At 39.9% G+C, this 20,146-nt stretch overlaps 1 pseudogene; it reads left to right on the top strand.

The window, feature by feature from the left end:
- Window positions 1-4,718: 4,718 nt before the first annotated feature.
- Window positions 4,719-11,329, top strand: LOC140512161 (derlin-2-like; annotated as a pseudogene).
- Window positions 11,330-20,146: the final 8,817 nt, after the last annotated feature.

Genomic DNA, 20,146 nt, shown 5'->3' with positions numbered 1-20,146 from the left:
AGAGGTCCAAAAAGTTAATGAGGAGAAGAATGCTTTCAAAAGCAGAATTAGCCAAATGGAAAAGGAGGTTCAAAAACTCACTGAAGAAAATAGCTCTTTAAAAATTAGAATGGAGTAAATGGAAGCAAATGACTTTATGAGAAACCAAGACATTACAAAACAGAACCAAAAAATGAAAAAATAGAAGACAATGTGAAATATCTTATTGGAAAAACAACTGCGGGGGGGCAGAGCCAAGATGGTGGAGTAGAAAGACACACATATGCTAGCTCTGAACCCACAGCCCATAAAATATCTGTATAAAAGAACTCCCAACAAATTCTGGAGCAGCAGAAGCCACAGAACAATGGAGCGGACGAGATTTCTGTTCCAGAGAACCCTGCAAACTTCTCGCAAAAGGTCCATCACACTGTGGACCCTGAGTGGAGCCCAGACCTGCCTTGGCAGCATGGCACTGAGAGGAATGGATCTGAGCAGGCTTCAGGGACAGAATCTCCAGCGGCCACGCAGATCCCTCCACCCACGGGCCCCAAAGGTTAGTGAGAGGGTCTTCTCAGCTTGCTGAGAGGGGAGTGGGGTGCACCCATAACTCAGGCCCCCTGGGGAGGCAGCAGCAGAGGCGTCAGCAGACAAGGGCTCCCTAAGCAGGCAGGAGCCTGGATCCATTGTTGAAGGTCTCTGCATAAACCCCCTGAGGGAACTCAGCCCCTTGTGGTGGCTCTGCTCCCACCTGAGCACCTGAACTTAATCTCACACTGAATAGCAGCCCCACCCCGTCAAAGTCTTGAAGCTGGGAAGCAGCATTTGAATCTCAGACCCCAAGCGCAGGCTGGGTGGATCTGGAGGCGAAGTGGGGGTGGAAAGAAAACTCAGAAGTCAAGTCACTGGCTGTGAAAATGCCCAGAAAAGGGAAAAAAATAAGACTATAGAAGGTTACTTTCTTGGTGAACAGGTATTTCCTCCCTTCCTTTCTGATGAGGAAGAACAATGCTTACCATCAGGGAAAGACACAGAAGTCAAGGCTTCTGTATCCCAGCCCACTCAATGGGCTCAGGACACGGAAGAGCTCAAAAAGGATTTTGAAAATCAAGTTAGAGAGGTAGAGGAAAAGCTGGGAAGAGAAATGAGAGACATGCAAGCAAAGAATGAAAAACAAGTAAACACCCTGCTAAAGGAGACCCAAAAAAATGCTGAAGAAAATAACACCTTGAAAAATAGGCTAACTCAATTAGCAAACGAGGTCCAAAAAGTTAATGAGGAGAAGAATGCTTTCAAAAGCAGAATTAGCCAACTGGAAAAGGAGATTCAAAAGCTCACTGAAGAAAATAGTTCTTTCAAAATTACAATGGAACGGATGGAGGCTAATGACTTTATGAGAAACCAAGAAACCACAAAACAAAACCAAAAGAATGAAAAAATGGAAGATAATGTGAAATATCTCATCGGAAAAACAACTGACCTGGAAAATAGATCCAGGAGAGACAATTTAAAAATTATGGGCCTACCTGAAAGCCGTGATCAAAAAAAGAGCCTAGACATCATCTTTCATGAAATTATCAAGGAAAACTGCCCTGAGATTCTAGAACCAGAGGGCAAAATAAGTATTCCAGGAATCCACCAATCACTGCCTGAAAGAGATCCAAAAAGAGAAACTCCTAGGAACATTGTGGACAAATTCCAGAGTTCCCTGGTCAAGGAGAAAATATTGCAAGCAGCTAGAAAAAAACAATTCAAGTATCGTGGAAATACAATCAGGATAACACAAGATCTAGCAGCTTCTACACTAAGGGATTGAAGGGCATGGAATAGGATATTCCAGACGTCAAAGGAACTAGGACTAAAACCAAGAATCACCTACCCAGCAAAACTGAGTATAATACTTCAGGGGAAAAATTGGTCTTTCAATGAAATAGAGGACTTTCAAGCATTCTTGATGAAAAGACCAGAGCTGAAAAGAAAATTTGACTTTCTAACACAAGAATGAAGAGAAGCATGAAAAGGTAAACAGCAAAGAGAAGTCATAAGGGACTTACTAAAGTTGAACTGCTTACATTCCTACATGGAAAGACAATATTTATAACTCTTGAAACTTTTCAATATCTGGGTACTGGGTGGGATTACACACACACATACACGCACATGCACACACACATAGAGACAGAGTGCACAGAGTGAATTGAAGAGGATGGGATCATATCTTAAAAAAATGAAATCAAGCAGTGAGAGAAAAATATATTGGGAGGAGAAAGGGAGAAATGGAATGGGGCAAATTATCTCTCATAAAAGAGGCAAGAAAAAGCTTTTTCAATGGAAAGGAAAAGGGAGGAGGGAGAAGGAAAAAGTGAAGCTTACTGTCATCACATTTGGCTTAAGGAGAGAATAACATACACACTCAATTTGGTATGAAAATCTATTTCACACTAGAGGAAAGTAGGGGAGAAGGGAAAAAGTGGGGTGGGGGATGATAGAAGAAGAGGGCAAATGGAATGAGGGAGTAATTAGAATTTAACACTTTTGGGGATGGACAAGGTTAAAAGAGATTACAATAAATGAGGGGCAGGGAAATAGTTAGTCTTACACAACATGACTATTATGGAAGTCTTTTGCAAAGCTACACATATATAGCCTATATTGAATTGCTTGCCTTCTCAGTGGAACTGGATGGGAAGGGAGGATGGGAGAGAAGTTGAAACTCAAAGTTTTAGGAATGAATGTTGAGAATTGTTTTTGTATGCAACTGGGAAATAAGGAATACAGGTAATGAGGTAGAGAAATCTATCTTGCCCTACAAGGAAAGAGAGAAGATAGGGATAAGGGAAGGGAGGGGTTATAGAAGGGAGAGCAGATTTGAGGAAAGGGTAATCAGAATGCATAGTGCTTTGGGGTAGGGGAGGGGAGAGATGGGGAGAAAATAAGGAGCTCAAAATCTTGTGGAAATGAATGTCAAAAACTAAAAATAAATAAATAAACATTAAAAAAGTTCTGGACTATGAGAAAAGGGGTGACAAAGTGCCTGGGGTGGGAATGGAATGTACAGTGAGGATGACTAAGAGATTTAGGAAGAGGTAGAAGGAAATACATAAGGAAATGAAATTGCCATCATAAAAAGAAAAACAATTTCCAATCATGGAGTTGATGTAGTTATGGATGATGATAATGCCTAGAGTATCTCTGTGAGTAGCTATGGTGAAGTGAAGATGTAGGCCATGGCACTTGAGGAAGAGGATGAACAGGGAAGTCAGAGTGACACAAGGGACATTCACATGAAAATTGATGTTCTTAAGTATGAGGGAAGGGGTTAGGATAAAGGGGAGGAATGTCCTTAAGAAAAAAAGGACCTGAGATGGGCAATTTACAGTGTTGACACTGATTATTCATCTTGGCATTTCCGTCAGTGTTCCGCGTTGATCATTACACAGTCAATGTTTAAGAAATGTCTCTCAAACAAAATTTAAGTGTAGAGTGATCTCTACATGTAGTTGAGTCTAAAGAAGGCATACCACATTAATGACTTCATATTCCATGGCCCAACCTGGCCCGGGTTACTACCTTTCACTCTCTTGAAGTGAAATGAGTGAATCACTTTAAATCGTTTGAATGCCAAGACTCCTTCTAGCCTATGATTCTTCCTCTGAGCCTTCCTTGAATTGGGGACCTGCCTTCCTTGAATTTGTCTATTTAGGCCCTCTGTTCACAGGCATGTGCCAGCTAATTAATAGGTTGTTAGGGGTTTCCCATGAACTTGTGCTTCTAGAAAATTAAAGTTGCTGTTTTTGTTTCCCCAGAGTTTTCAGAACCCCTCTGATCTTGTTTGGAAAGCAACTTGAATAATGCCACCTTTAAGAGAAAGACTTTAAAAGGGTTGCTGGGTTGTTTATTAGTTACAGCATTCTTCATTTCCCCCTTCCAAACCTTCCTTGTAACTAAGGCTAGGAGCATTTGGCCAGGCTTTCACCACCTCAGCACAAGGACCAATCTTGGCTCAAATAAACTTTGTCCCTATCCTCTCTCCTCTCTATCCCCCACATTGTTGACATTCATTCTGTCCTGGAAACTTCCAAACACACAGGGAGGCCACACAAAGCCTAAATAAAAGAGCTGAAATAAGGAATTATTAATTCTGCATTATGAAGATTGTAACTAAAATTACCCCTTCTTTAGATAAAATAAGATTCAATATACTGAAGGACTCATCTGCTTACTGTGTCCTTTGTCTGAAAAAAGACCTCACTATCAATTTTCCTGGAACAAATTCAGGGAGGGGAGGGGAGAGGCAGTATAGAGAGTGTTCTTAATTCCTAAATCAATGGTGCCAGGAGAAGAGGTGGTCTAGCACATAGAGAACCCAACCCTCACACCGATTGGGCATTAGGTAGAGAAGTCACTGGCAAAAAAGAGAGAAAACATTCCCTCCCCTTAAGATCTCCACCCCCAGACACTGGCATCCTAGAAGAAAAACCCCAGTCTCCAAGACAAGTTATCACTCTGCCCTTCAGTCATCAACCATTCTGCTCGCAGGTTTGTTTCCTGCCCAGGCCCATATGAGAGATATTTAGGTTTAGGAACTTTGCATACAGCATACTAGAAATATTTCAAAAGGAAAAGAGGTCAATTGGCCAAGAACAATAGAGGAGAAGGTGGGGATTGAGAGTCCTGCAGAACAACTATCCCAACTAGATGCTTTTGCTCATAAGTTCAATAACTGTGCAAGGTAAATGATGGCGGGTATTGCAATACCATCAGATCGTCTTATAACCATTTCTGCAATTGTCTGTTTAAATCTTCAACTCTCCACTTCTGATATGATATGTCACATTTTACAGCTGAAACTGATTGGCCTGGAGATGTTCAGCTTGGGCTTTCTTATCCAGAACAGTGATAGCCCCATCCCCTTCACCAAGAAGTACAGAGAAGGCAAGGATCTACATTCAGGTACCCAGAGTTCAAGTAACCAGCCGTTCAAGGGTGAAGGAGATGCTGGCAGCCCAAGTCACCTTCCTTACTCTGGACAAGACTGTGCATCACAAACATAAAGTCAACTGAACAAAATGGAAAACCTAAGTCACTTACTATATTGATGGCAGTTAGGTCAATAAAGAACCACTTATCCTTGAAGGGTTACCTGTTGTTACTTGTTGCTTATACCTTTCTAGATTCACAAAGACAAATATTTAGTGTCCTGCCTTGGAGTGTGTTTTCATCAGTCAGGCAGGTAGGAATAAAGAGCAAAGGAGGAGTCCTATTATAATTTAGATTGATGCATAATCCATTTATTCAAAACACTAAGAGATAAGGGCATAGAATCTCTCAAATGACTCATTGTCTCGAATCATTTAAAATATAATACAAAGGGGCAAAAAATCTTGACTGTAGGCTGGAGGGATAAATTAAGCAGGAAAGCTCTTCCCAAACAACTGTCTGTAGGGGAAGCGGGGGATGGTAGGATTAACTAACAAAATATGTTATTGCATACCCAGTCATTTTGGCCCTATACAGTCTCACAAAAGGGCAATAATATGTGTGTGTTTGTACTTCGTTGCTGAAGAAGACAATGCCATCAGAGAAATCATGACATGACTTGCACTTGACTTTCTTGTGAGTGAGGGATGGCTGTGCAGGTCACCAGCCTCACTTCTCCTCCAGAGGCGTCTTAATCCAGTGACCAGATATTCATCAGGATGACTGGAGATGACCCAGGATGAGGCAATTGGGGTTAAGTGACTTGCCCAAGGTCACACGGCTAGTGAATGTCAAGTGTCTGAGGTGAGATTTGAACTCAGGTCCTCCTGACTCCTGCACTGGTGCTTTATCCACTGAACCACCTAGCCAGAGGAAGAGCATGTCACAGAAGATAACAGCTAGCCTCAGCAGCTAATCGGCTTTGGAGGTAGAGGGGAACAAGACCAATGCAAGCTGGTTGCCAGGAGATAGTGATCTGAATGGAGTCCTAATAGTGATGAGACCCTTCCTAAAAGGTAGGAGCTTTAGCTACCCAGGAAGTGTTGTTGTCTCTCTCACCAGCAAGGAAGTCAGGGAGAAATTGTACACACTTGCATGTAGGCTTGCATTTTCTACTTGATTTTCCCTCATTATTTACTTTGGATTCTGGCCTAACTTAGTGATTACTAAATTTAATTATTCCTGATTTATGTTTCCTGCCTGTTCTGTTGGTAGAGGAAATACTGGATTGGGAGTTTGGGTTATATTTGAATAATTGTCATTACACCTAGCACACCTTACAGCTTGGAGTATGTGGTAGGTTCTAAATGGACACTGCCCCTCTCCACAAATGCTAAGTGATTCCTTTGGCCTCAAAGATTTCTAGGTAAGAAAAACTGCTGCTTTTTTTTCCTTTTGTGTAAGATGGAAAACCACAAACTAAGAGCTTACATCAGTCAACCAGGAAGCAAAATAATGTCCCAATCCTCTCATGTCCATAATCCCCCCAGTCTGCCAGTGTAATAGACCACAAGTATTCTGCTGGACTTCCCAATTGCACTGCCTTCTATTATAAGAACCCGAGCCACCACAGGCTGGCTGGGTCATCCAGACAGCTAAGTCACAGACCGCCACCCATTTTCAGATGAAGGGGCTGAGCTGAAGGCACACACAAGGTCAACAGTATTTGTATAACTGGGGCTCAGATGGATGACTTTGCTACTACTTAAACTAGAGTAATAACTTCAGTCCCCACCCTTCACCCCATGAAGATAAGTATCTGACATAAGTCCTGGAATTTGATTGTCTATACATGCCTGAGGGATCAGTCTCAGCACCCTTAGGAGGGAATTGTTCTGCCAGGAGGGAATGGTCTACTTATTCCATTCATTATCCACACCAGCCAAACCTTCCTCCTCCAACTCAAGGTAGGAAGGGATCCTTAAGTTAAATGTGACATTTGTTACAATGACATGTTAAATTTCAGAGGAAGACTGACATGCCTTTCTCCATTTGGAACAGGTGATGAGAAGTATGGAATAAGGCATTCATTGTTATATATAGTTTGGTTTAGTGGTATTTCTTTGTTACAAAGGAAGAGTTCTATTGAGGGCAGAGGATCGGAGAGTGATTGGCAAGGGAGATGGGTATTAAAAAAAGAGTATCAATAAACCATTACTTTGATAACAAAATTTAACAAAATAGCATGCAAATACTCCAAATTTGAGTTTTTATTTATTACTCTCATTGTTTAAGTGTGAATCAAGTAAATTCTACTCCAAAGTCTCATCGTTCTAGGGAAGGGACCATGGAGTCCCAAAAACTCTGCCAGGAGAGTATAAGCTCTGGAAAACTCTACCAGAAACAAAAGGTTTCAAGCACCATTCTTGTGTCTGTGGGTTGGCACACTAGGTGATGAGTTATATGGCCTTAGCAACTTAAAAGTATAATAAATAACAATAGGAATGTGTTTACATATGGCTTTACAGTTAACAAAACACTTTATATAATTATAGCTCATGTTTCTATAGTGCCTTAAGGTTTACAAAACACTTTCCAGTACCTGATTTGATCCTTGCAATAACCCTGTGATGTTGGACAAGTATTATTTCTATCTGTTTAACGATCCTCTGACCCCAGGGTGAGCGTATGTTTCTCCCTCAGCCTTGGCCTGGTTCAATCGGGAGAGGGCCTTTGAGATGGGCTGGTCTTACCCTTCATTTTTAAAACTGTGGAAATTGAGGGATGGTGAAGTAAATTGATTTAGGATCATGGATTCGGAGCAAAATGATGATCAAGTTCAGCCCTCTCATTTTACAGATGAAGAAACTGAGACCTGGAATGATTTATCCAAGCTCACACAGATAGGAATTGTAGTAAAGTCAGGATTTTAACCCAGGTCCTCAGATTTCAAATCCATCATTCTTTTCCCCTCCATACCACATCATGGCAAAGCTAGGATTAGCTGACTGGGTATTGGAAAAAGAAGGAAAACCAAGAGAATCTTAGTCCTGCAAAAAGTATTTCCAATCAGCTCCCTAAAGGCACAACATGGTGCTTAATGTGTAAGGCAGGAAGAAAGGATGTGTGAGAGAAAGGTACCTTAGGAGAATTTGGGAGGCAGGTATCAGGAGAGGGGAGGTGACCCTCCCTGGAGGGCTTTGGAAGCTGGCTCAGGAATGTTGGGAGGTTGGGTGGGAAGCTTTCCAGTCAAGACGATCGCACAACCACAAACATACATTAGCTTCCAGCCCTCATAGGGTTGCTGTCTTCTTTCTGTTTTGTTCTTTGCCTGATAAAAGACAGAAATGACTCAGAGACCAAAACACACAAGTGACTGAATGCTGATTCTGAGAGCAGAAAATGTTTTGTTTCATCAGAGAAAGGCCAGGGCAAAGGGGAATAAGACAGGCTATTCATAAAATGAATCATGGATTTTGGGTCAGCTTGAAAGTCATGGCCATTTTTTTTCTTTGTTTATTTCATGGGGTAGGTAGCACTTTCCCTGGAGTTTATAGTCTAAGAGGGTTGCCTAGGGCTCTGAGAGGTTGTGACTTGCCCGGGATCAACCTATATGTGTCAGAGGCAAGGTCTTCCTGGCTCTAAGGTCAGGTCTCTGTCTCCTTTGCCTTCATGGATAAGGGGATATCTGAGAATCTGCGAAGGTGGGCTCCAGGTGTTCACTAAGAGATATGACCAAATACTGAGGTTACATTGGCATGGAATTCAGGATAGAGAAATTGACCTGAATAAATATGCCAAAGTAGGTTCTTTGCTATCATCAAAGTCACCATTTGCCTTTCCAGAATTTTTCCTTACTCTTCACTTAGCTCCAAGAGCACCAGAGTTAGAGGCAGAAGGCTTGGATTCAAGTCCCAACACTCCTGCTTACTAACTTTATGACCTTGAGAAAGTCATTTCCACCTGTTTCTCAGTTTCATCATCTGTAGAATGGTGGGGGGTGAGGGGAAGGAGAGTATCTCAAAATATCTGCCTTTCAGAATAATGGTTGAGGGCATTGCACTGGAAACATTGCAGTTCCCAAGAGTCTTGAATTCTGTGTTCTGGGCTATCTTCATCAAGGTCTGAGGGGAGATACCAGTCAAAGTTTGACTTGTTAAGCACATATTGCCTTCTATAGGGAACCTGGCTGCTTTAGGTAGGCTAGTTTGCCTGACCTGTATGTAGCCGTTGGTAGAGATGATCATCCTCTTTACCATAAGATAATAATAACATGAAGATAGCAACAGGACGATACAGTCTTCCACCAATCAACTGTCCCAACAGCAGAAAATTCTGCTTTGTCCAATCAACTTTCAGCAAAGCTCTTCCCACAGCAAAGCAGATGTGAAGCCTGTTTTTCACCCCTCTGTTTCTCCCTCTCTATCTAGAGAGAAAAATAGAAGATAAAACAGCAATCCTGAGAAATTTCCCATCTCAGGCTTTAGATGATGCTGTAAAATAATAAGCCCAAATAGCTTTTCATACAGCAATAGAATTCAGGGGTCTTCCAATGAGCTGCCAGCAGTTGCAGAGCCTATGAGGCTTCAGTCAGCTTTCCGCAGACTGTTAGTTTGTTGTATCCTGGACTCAGCTTTCTCTTTTTCCGTTCTTCTGATGGCTTCTTATTTTTTTTAATGCCTCAAATCAGGGCCTCATAAAGCAGCAACCCATCTCTCCCTCATGACAGGACACTCAATTATAAAATGATCTGGAAAAGGAAATGGCAAACCACTCCAGTATCTTTGCCAAGAAAATCCCAAATGGGGTCACAGAGTCACAAACAGCATCTCTAAGCAGTTATTTCTTTTATAGCTTTGTCAGTTATAACCTATAATCTCCAAAAATAGCCACATGCATATAAGCTGACAGACCAACCTTTGCTACCTCAATCATTGCCTTGTTTTCACATACGTCCCCTTAGTGCATTTTTCTGAGGGACAGTTTTCTCTCAGGGTCCCCAGAACAATCTGTGTTTTTCTTCAATATTTTATCTAAGAAGCTGTGTTTCTCTTCAAGTTGATTTTATCAGTTTTCCTTACAAGAATGTTATTTTTTTCCCCTTTTTTCAGCAATCAAGATGTCCATTTAGCAAAGGCGACATAAAGAAAAATGTCTTAACATTAAGAGCTGCCAAAATGTGAAATGTGTTCTCTTGAAAGGTAATGGGCTCCCACTTTAGTCCTTCTGACATTGTGTGAGTCTAGTGTATTAACTCTTCTACTATGGAGAGGTGATTCAAGCACAATGACAATACGTATGACACTTGGGGATAGAAGATGTCTTATTCAGATACATCACAACTGACTTCACTTCAACCCAGCCTGTCTTCCCAATGGGCTGCCACATAAGAAGAAGGCTTCCTGGAATACCTATGCAGAGGTGCCCTGGGCCCCAAAGGCTCCTTTGAGTCAGTTCTGTTCTACTCAAAGATAAGCTCATCTTGCCTCAAGGGAACATCCGCTGACACTTTCCTCTTCATCCTTTAGGAGAGCCCAAGGGACTCATTGGATGACCCCTACTGCTATGCAAATGGAATTAAGCATACTTTTACATCTCTTCTTCAATCCTGAATTAACTTTTAACTATTCCCAATGGTTACATTGTCCAGATACTGAAAAATAAATGCCCTGTATGTGATCTCCTAGAGGATAACTCCAAATATGGAAATTTATCACCAATTTCTTATTCTTAGACCCAGTTGGATTCATTGTTTCATTTAACATTTTCTTATACTGCTTCTGCCAAATGTTCAAAACAGACTCTTACCAAGGCTTGGTATGCATGTTCTTTTTTAAAGAACTCCTGTTGTTCAACTGTATCCGACTCTCCATGACACCATTTGGGATTTTCTTGGCAAAGATGCAGGAGTGGTTTGCCAATTCCTGTGCCAGTTCATTTTATAGATGAGGATCTGAGGCAAACAGGATTAAGTGACTTACTCAGGGTCACACAGCTAGGAAGTGTCTGAGGCCAGATCTGAACTCATATCTTCCTGTCTCTAGCCTCGGCATTCTATCCGTGAGCCACCCAGCTGCCCTAGAGAGCTCTTAATGACTCTTTTTAGTTCAAGAATTTCATTTTCTTGGATCAGGCTATTCCTCTAATGCTTGCATATTTATGGAGTTGAGGCAATCCATATATCCACATGAGTGGCCTTCGCAGCTTTCCAGGCTCATTTTCTGTCCTGGGTATTCATGGGTTTTTCCTGGTTATTGGGAAACTGTACCACTGTGAACCTCTTGGGGATTGTAGTTAGACACATATTTTTTTCTTGGAAGATATATTTCCCAATAAGCCAAGGGAAGCAAGAATTCTGAAAACACTTTCTATTTTGAAGGCTATTTTTGATATACCAGATGACCACCCCCAATTGCAACTCGCTGCCTGAGGTGAGAGAGCAGGAAGTTTTGTATCGGACCAGAAGCTCAGAGGTTAGGACTACAGTGCCATTTGATGAACTCAACAGGATGTCTATTGTCTCTCTTTCAAAAGTGTGGTCACACTTAACATCTTTACATTTTTAATTTCAGACACATTTTAGGTAAAGACACACCTTTTTACCTCTACTTTAAAGTGCTTTAAGAGAAGATGAAAGTTAATCCAGGAAACACTGCTGAAGTTTGCCAATGGTCCTTCATTTGCAATATATTGGGACCAAAAAAAAAAACTGAAAAGACTCTATGTCATAAGCAACGTGTATACTTGTGTGATTAGGTATAAGGATGAATTCTGTTCTTGGTGCAAAATCTTTTCAATTTAATGTACTCAGAATTATCCATTTTACATTCGTAATGTTCTCTATCTCTTACTTGGTCATTAATTCTTTCTTTTGTCATAGATCTGAAAGGTAAACTATTCTTTCTTCTCCTAATTTGCTTACAATGTCACCTTTTATGTCTAAATCATGTGCCCATTTTGACCTTATCTTGGTATATGGTGCGAGATGTTGGTCTATACCTAGTTTCCACCATACTGTTTTCCAGTTTTCCCAGCATTTTTTGTCAAATAGTGAGTGAGTTCATATCCCAGAAGCTAGAGTCTTTGGTTTTATCAAACAGTAGATTACTATTGTCACTTCCTACTTTGTCTTGTGTACGTAATCTATTCCACTGATTCACTACTCTGTTTCTTAGTACCAAATACTTTTGATGACTGCCACTTTATGACATAGTTTTATTTCTGGTACAGATAATCCACCTTCCTTTGCATTTTTTTCACTAATTCGCTTGGTATTCTTGACCTTTTATTATTCCAGATGAATTTTATTATTATTTTTTTCTTGCTCTATGAAACAATTTTTGGTAGTTTGATTGGTATAGTACTTAATAAATAAGTTAATTTAGGTAGAATTGTCAGTTTTATTATATTAGCTCAGTCTTACCATGAGCAATTGATATTTTTCCAATTGTTTAGATCTGACTTTATTTGTGTGAAAAGCATTTTGTAGTTGTGTTCATATAGTTCCTTGGTTTGTCTTGGCAAGTAGACTCCCAAATATTTTATATGGTTACTTTAAATGGAATTTCACTTTCTATCACTTGCTACTGGGCTTTGTTGATAGTGTATAGAAATGCTGATGATTTTGTGAGTTTATTTTATATACTGCATCTTTGCTAAAGTTAATTACTTCAAGTAGCTTTTTGTTGATTCTCTAGAATTCTCTTAATATACTATCATATCATCTACAAAGAGTGATAATTTTGTTTTCTCATTTCTATTCTAATTCCTTCAATTGCTTTTTCTTCTTGTACTGCTAAAGCTAATATTTTTAGCACAATATTGAATAGCAATGGTGATAAGAAGGCATCCTTGTTTCACTCCTGATCTTTCTGGGAAACTTTCTTGCTTGTCCAATGCTTATTGATGGTTTTAGATAGATACGGCTTATCACTTTAAGGAAAACTTCATTTATTCTGGTGTTCTCTAGTGTTTTTAATTGGATTCTATCCTGTGATAGAGGAAACTGGGATACATGAAAGTTTCAGAGAGGTCAGAATGAAATTACATTCATTCTTCCACTAATGGAATAAAAGGTCAATCCCATTCCTTCTTAATGCTAGAATTATGCTACCAGAAAGGTGACATAAGTATTTTTACAGTGGATAGGGGACAGAGGGTAGATTCCTTCTGGTCAATTTTATTGACTACCTCTGTTCCTACAGACGATGGACATGGGAGAATATATCTACCCCGATGGAAAATGTGCAAGACATTAGTACTTTGTTGAGTGTTGGGTTAGATTTATAGTGGCTATGGCTACCCCTAAGATGATTGGCTGGGATTCTGGGGAGATAGACTTTTGCTTATGAAAACATCTCTTTTCACCATTCTATAGGGGAAAAAAGCAGGCTGCTCTCACTCTTTTTGCCTTTCCCCCTTTTTTCTGTTCAGAGGACAAACCAAAGCCTAGTAGAGTTGTTCAGTCATTTCAATCACGTTCAACTCTACATGACCCCATCTGGAATTTTCTTGGCAAAAAGAATAAAGTGGTTTGCCATATCCTTCTCCAGTTCATTTTACAGATGAGGAATTGAGGCAAACTGGGTTAAGTGATTTGCCCAGGGTCATATGACTACTATATGTCTGAGGTTGGATTTGAACTCAGGTGCACTGCACCACCTAGCAGAATAGGGACATGTTTTCTTAGGTGGGAGGACAGCTTGTGCACATGCCTTGTCTCTTCCCCTCAGAAACCTTTTGTTCACCTACATTTTACTCAATTAAAAAGAAAATTCTTACAAGTAAACTTTCCCAACTGATAAGATGACAGTAGTTGGGGCAGTGAATCAGTTCTTGCAGAATAACATGGAAAAAGAAGATGTATACATGCACATGGCCCGACAGGGTATTTGTGGACAATGTTTTTAAATATGAGTAAATGAAGGAGGATTCTGATTTTCTAAGCAGTGTGATCCTCTAATCCAGCCTTGTAAACAAGGCTAGAGACATTTGGGGGCAGAGAATTCTTGAGCTACATACCACTTACAGAAGTAAGAAGATCATCCACATATACTCTAAGATGGTGGGTTAGGTAATAAGGGTTAAAGCCATGTAATGGAGATGACAAAAGATTTAGAACTTACTCCCACTTGAATAATGAGTTATTCAGACAATAAAGTTTCAATGGTAAGGAAATTGCATGTTCAGAAGATATATGTGAACTGAAGCAAAGTGAAGTGAGCAGAACCAGGAGAACATTGTACACAGTAACTGCAGTATTGTAAGGATATTTGACTATGAAAGACCTATTTAACTCATGCTTACTATGTACCAGATACTACGCTGAAGGACTTTAAAATATTTGATTTTTACAACAACCCTGGGAGGTAGGTGGTGTTGTTATTTCTGTGTTTGTCTTATTTGATTTCTACAACTTTTTTGTATTATTGTAAATCATTTATTTATTTATTTATTTGCATTTTTAGCTTACCTAACCTGTATCCATGTGCATTTGTTACCCTGAATGCTTGTATGGGACTGTGTTTCCCAAATTTATGGAAACATGTGCAAGCTCTGTATTTGGATAATTTGCCAAAATAAATTCAGTTGGAGCTTAACAAGCTGAAAAAAAAAATCTACTTGGATCATTCCTCAGGATCTGACCTGGTATGTGTAAGTCCAGTCTTGAAGGGAATGCTCGGTCACACTCTTAGAAATGTACTTCTTCACTTGGCTCTGTCAGGTTCCATGATTGTTCCTATGTAATGGAATTGCTGAATACCAGATTTAGAAGGGACTTCAGAGACCATTTAGTCTGATAAGTTACACTTTCTATGTGTCAAACAACATTTCTTTGATGTGTAATATTGGCAAGATCAATAGTAGAAGGGCTTTTGCAGCCTTAGGCTGCCTCATAGACTTCTATGAGTAAACACAGACATCCATAATCAGTGCTGGAGTGTTTCACTAGCCTTTGTCTTCTACACCCAACCCAGTTCTTTTTTTTACTGCCCACAGAGAGGGGGAGTTTTTATAGACAGGATTAGATAAAACACACTCTTCACCAAATCTTTCAATGAGCTAGGTGACTGAGACACTTGGGAAGAATCATTACAATAGAACTGAGCAGTGTCTTGGGTGTTTTAACTAAGACTCTGATCCCCTGTTGTGGAATTAGCAAGATTTTGGTAGACTTTCCAGAAAAATTATTCTTGGCAACAATATAATTAATTACAGAAAAAACCATCAAGTCAGCTCTTGCCTCAATATATGCAGAAACATATCGAAAACCACATGCTTCTCTCTTCAATATTTTTTCTGTATAGAGTTGCCTTTTTTAAAGTATCTTAAAAGATTTATTAATGCCTTTTGTTCTATATCAATCAACAAACAAGCATTTATTAAGTACTTACAACAAGTCAGCTCATTCCTCAATTTATTTCTTCTCCCCACTGAAACCACCCTTGTAACAAAGGAAAAAAACCATTAAGCAAAACCACTGACAAAATGACTGGTCTGACAGTATGTAATATTCCACATCTGTAATTCCTCACTTTGTTGCATGGTGGAAGCAGCACTTGGGCAGATAAATAAAGTAGTAGATAGAAGGCTGGATCTGGAGTCGAGAAGAACTAAGTTCAGATCCAACTTCAGACAGCTACTAATTGTGTGACCCTGTGCAAATTTCACTTCACCTCTCTTTGCCTCCATTTCCTCAGCTGTAACATGGGAATACTAATAGCACCTACCTCCCAGGGTTGCTGTAAAAATCAGATATTTTAAAGTACTTAGCATAGCGCCTGGCATATAGTAGACATGAGATTAACAGGTCTTTTACAGCTGATTATTCTTAAAATATTTTGGTTACTGTGTACAATGTTTTCCTGGTTCTGTTCACTTCACTTTGCTTCAGTTTACATAAGTTTTCTCAGGTCAGGAAAGCATCCCTCTTGTCATTTTGTAAAGCACAATAGTATTCGTAAAGCACATTCATATAGTTTAAATTGTTCAGCCATTTCTCAATCAATGGACATCCCCTCAATTTCAGATTCTTTGCCTCCTCAAAAAACTGCCACAAATATTTTTATATGTATAAGCCCTTTTCTTTTTTCCTTGATCTCTAGTATACAGTCCTAGTAGTGGTGCTGCTGGTGTCAAACGGTATGCACAGTTTTATAACCCTTTGGATGTTGTTCCCAATTGTTCTCTATAATAGTTGGACCAGTTCACTACTCCAGCAAAAGTTCATTAGTGTACCTATTTCCCACACCTCCTCTAGCATTTGTCATTTCTTATAGGTATGAAGTGGTACCTCAGAGTTGTTTTAATCTGCATTTCTCTAACCAAGAGTGATCAAAAGCATTTTTTTTCATTTGACTATAGTTACCTTTGATTTTTCTCTCCTGAAAACTGCCTATTCATATTCTTTGGCAATCAATTAGAAGATGGCTGAACTTCCACTCATAACTCACTTCATGCCTAGGGTATCACCATATAGAGTTTGTTAGCGCTATTTGCTTACCTAAGTGTGCACTTCCCTAAGTGCGGAAGATAGCATGGAAATCACAGGAAGGAAGGCTGAGATTTCAGATTAGCTTGAATTGTTTAGAAAGCATAGGATCCATGTTTGTCAGCATCTCAGGCCTGGAGATGGGAAGAAGTCAAGAACTCACAAAACTTTTAAAAACACTTTCCTTACTTTAAGTTACTCCCGTTCTATTGAAATAATATTTTATTGATAATTTTTGTTTTTTACATTGATCCACCTCCCCAGCTTCCCACACTGAAACTGAATTCTCCTGCTATAATAAAGGAAAAAAGATAAACGAAACCCACCAATATAGTGTCTAACCCCGGTAATATACGTAATAGCATGCCCCTGCACGACAGTCCCCTCTGAGGTATGGAGAAGAGGGAGGAGGGTTTCGTTATTTGATCTCTGGGATCATAATTCCTCTCAATAATGAATAATTACAAATACTCAGAGTCCTGGCCCATTTATTTGAAACAATATTCAGGGCTATAGAAAATGATAACTCCCAGAAGCTTATCAGTCTGAGATATCAGGCAGAGGAGGGAGAAAGATAAGAATCTCTAGGCTGAATGAATATCAGATACCATAATTTGAGGCAATTAGACATAAATGATCCTGATACTTAAGTGTGAGTATTCCCAAAGTCTCTTTCCAGGGACTCTCACTCTTATATTCCTTGATTATGTCATTATCTCTACACAGATACCCTTCAAGTCTATACACCCACTGACCTCCAGACCCATATCACAAATTATCTGCAACCCATTACCACCTGGACCTCCACCTCAAACTCCAAAACAAATCATCTCTTCCTTTGAACCCACTGTTTCTCCAAATTTCCCTATATCACATATCATCTTTTCTTGGTTCCTCTCTTTTACACTTTTCTATCCCTTTTCCTTTATTCCTTAAGTACTTTCCCATTCATTTTGTTTATTTGATTTTTTAGTTTCTCCCTCTTCCCATTCGTACTCTCCATCCATTGGGCTCATTCTGTGTCTACTCAGTCTCATATTGTATCCATACAAGGTGACTCCTCTCAAACTTTGTGATGATAAAGGAATTCTGTATGTACTTCCAGTGTGGAGCAAAATGTCACCCCTTGGTGGATCTAAAAGCAAACCAGAGGAAAGAAGGATGATGATGGAGAACTAGGAAAATTACTCTTTTGGGGCCTCAGAACTCTTGGCAGAAGTGGATGAAATCTTATTTCTTTTTTTTTTTTTTTGGATGATTCATTGAAGTATTGGGGAACCAGTGGATTCTGGGTACCGATGAAATCACAATTTCTTTTCCTGAACAGAAAGGTCAACAATTTTGCAACATGTTTAATATTTCTGTGTGTTAATACTAAAGGTGGTACCTTAATCTGCAAATAGAGCTGATGAAGTAATGAGGTGAAACTCATCAGTTACTTAGTAAAAAGTGCCCCACCCTTGCCAAAAAGAAGGGGTCACAATGCAAGTAGATGCAACCAGAAAGAGTGTTTTCTCTGCCTTGCCAGGAAAGAAACCCAAGATCTTTGTGTGTCTAAATGCAGGAATTCAGTGGCCAGACCATCAATGCCAAGGAATAACAATGCTTTCAAGAACTACAACTAGCAATTTTTGTGCCAGGGACAAAGTAAGAAAGAGACCCAAAGTGTCTTCAAATCCACTTTTTAAGACAAATTAAGATGTGGAGAGCTAGGTTAAAGCCAGGCTGAAGTGGGGGTGGGGTTGCCATTTTAACCAATAATTCTTGCCTTTTTGATTCTGAGAGGCAGCAAGGAGAATAGATAAGGGTCAGAGAGATGTTTGTTTGAGTCTCATATTGAGCACATGAACCCCAGACAATCCATTTAACCTTCCAATATACTGGTCAACTCTCTTAGTCTATGAGTTGCAGAAAAAGTACTAAAATTCACTGATAGAGAAAGCTCCTTATCAAAAACTCCCTGCACTGCTAAAATTAGAGGGAGGTTTGTTCAAAGACAAGCAACAGCAGCAACAAATTTCTATGCTGCCAAAATACAATAAGTGATATTAGCACCCTCTAAATGTTGGTGTCCTGGACAGCGCCCCAGTCACTCCGTCCTAGGTATAGCCCAGTGCTCCTCTTTTGTGAAGAGTAATTTTCTCAAAACTCTCTTGTTGGAATTCTTTGAAAAACAAATAATAAAATCCCTATTACTTTGAGAAAATAGTTGGAGAGTACATGTCTACATATGAAATAGTGCAAGGCTAACTTGAGTAGTTTGATCCCTTATTCTGGAGTTGCTGTCCCTTGCTGTGGATACTCTTTGGGTGAGTTTAGTCCAAAGTCTCTACTTTGCAGCACAGGCATATGAAGAACCTGCTAATGATTTGCTGATTGGGGTTAATGCATCAGCCTTTATCAGCAATTAGACCCAGAGCTGAGTCATTCAGGGATTACAACGAGCACACTATCAGCTATTTCCTATTAGTCTCACAGATAACTTCCTAGAGATTGGAGAAATGGCATGAGACATGGATATGGTGTGATGGCAAGGTTCAAAGCCTGTGTGTAGGAGAGTGGGGGAAGAGGAGGGAGTGGCCAGGCTAGAATTTGGGCAGGAGATCTCAACAAAGAAGCCTTTATGGTGCTCAGAGAAGGAGAGAGGTAATCAGCCCATGTAATCTCAGGTCCCATCACAGTTGTGGCAAGAGGCAAGCCTCTGCAGGACTGTGACTCAGGCCCTGAGGACAAGAGATGACCTTGTTGGGTTGGAGACCTTACTGAGGGGGGAAAAGGAAGCCTCCCTCAGTACAGAGGGAGAGAAACCAACAGATCTACCTTTTTATAAGGTAGTTCCAGGCTGACAAGCTTGGATAGGGTGGGGGTCTCTTCTTTTTCTGTATGGTAGGGATGGGTTGTGAAATATTATCTCTATGAGTCACTGTTCTCACATCCTGTTACTCCTGGGCTAACAGTCCTCCCAAAGGCTGTGGTTATAGGAAATCTATTTTACAAACAAAAATTATCCTCTTGGGATCACTTTAGCAGGTTTAGGCTACCCTATCACCTCAGTTTAAAGTCAGCTTGAGGCAAACAGAAAGACTCCCTAGGGCAGTTTTCTACATGAAGCCTTTCCTGATCCACCTAGTTGCTTGTGCTCTCCCTCCCAAAATTGCCCCATATTCATTTCAGATGTATTCTCTATATCCTTGTACTTATTTATATATGTACATGTTTTCTTCTGTGCTAGAATATAAGCTGCTTATCTCCTGTCTTTGTAATCCCACCACCTAGCACTGTGCCTGACTGATACGTGCTTAAGAAATGCTTGTTGATTGATCAACTGAACAGGGATCTTTGGGATTTTTTTTTGAAACCCATGTTTCCCTTCCCCAGTCTACCCATCCTTCACAATGCCCAACTCAGTTAACACCTCTTCCAGGAAGATTCCCTTGATACCTCCTTCAGTAATGAACTCCCCACCAATTCACATAGCAATTTGCACCTTCCTGATACAATTGTTTTGTATTATAATTACCTATGCTTGTGTATTATCCTATTATAACCAATATGAAGGCAGTTACAAATCTTAACTGAACTTTGTATCACTAATAGCACATTTTCATTTTGGCTTTGTGTGTCCAGCACTTTGCCCATTGTCTGACATATATGAGAATATTATAAAATTCTTATTGTGTTGAATTATTTTTTTTAAATTAATTAACTGGCCATTATGTGGGGGTTGGAAATGTTTTTGTTATACAGATATTTGTG

The sequence above is a fragment of the Notamacropus eugenii genome, chromosome 6 (genome assembly GCF_028372415.1).
Source record: "Notamacropus eugenii isolate mMacEug1 chromosome 6, mMacEug1.pri_v2, whole genome shotgun sequence".
Taxonomy (NCBI): domain Eukaryota; kingdom Metazoa; phylum Chordata; class Mammalia; order Diprotodontia; family Macropodidae; genus Notamacropus; species Notamacropus eugenii.
The sequence above is the reverse complement of the archived record's forward strand: the minus strand, read 5'-3'. Positions and strand labels throughout refer to the sequence as shown.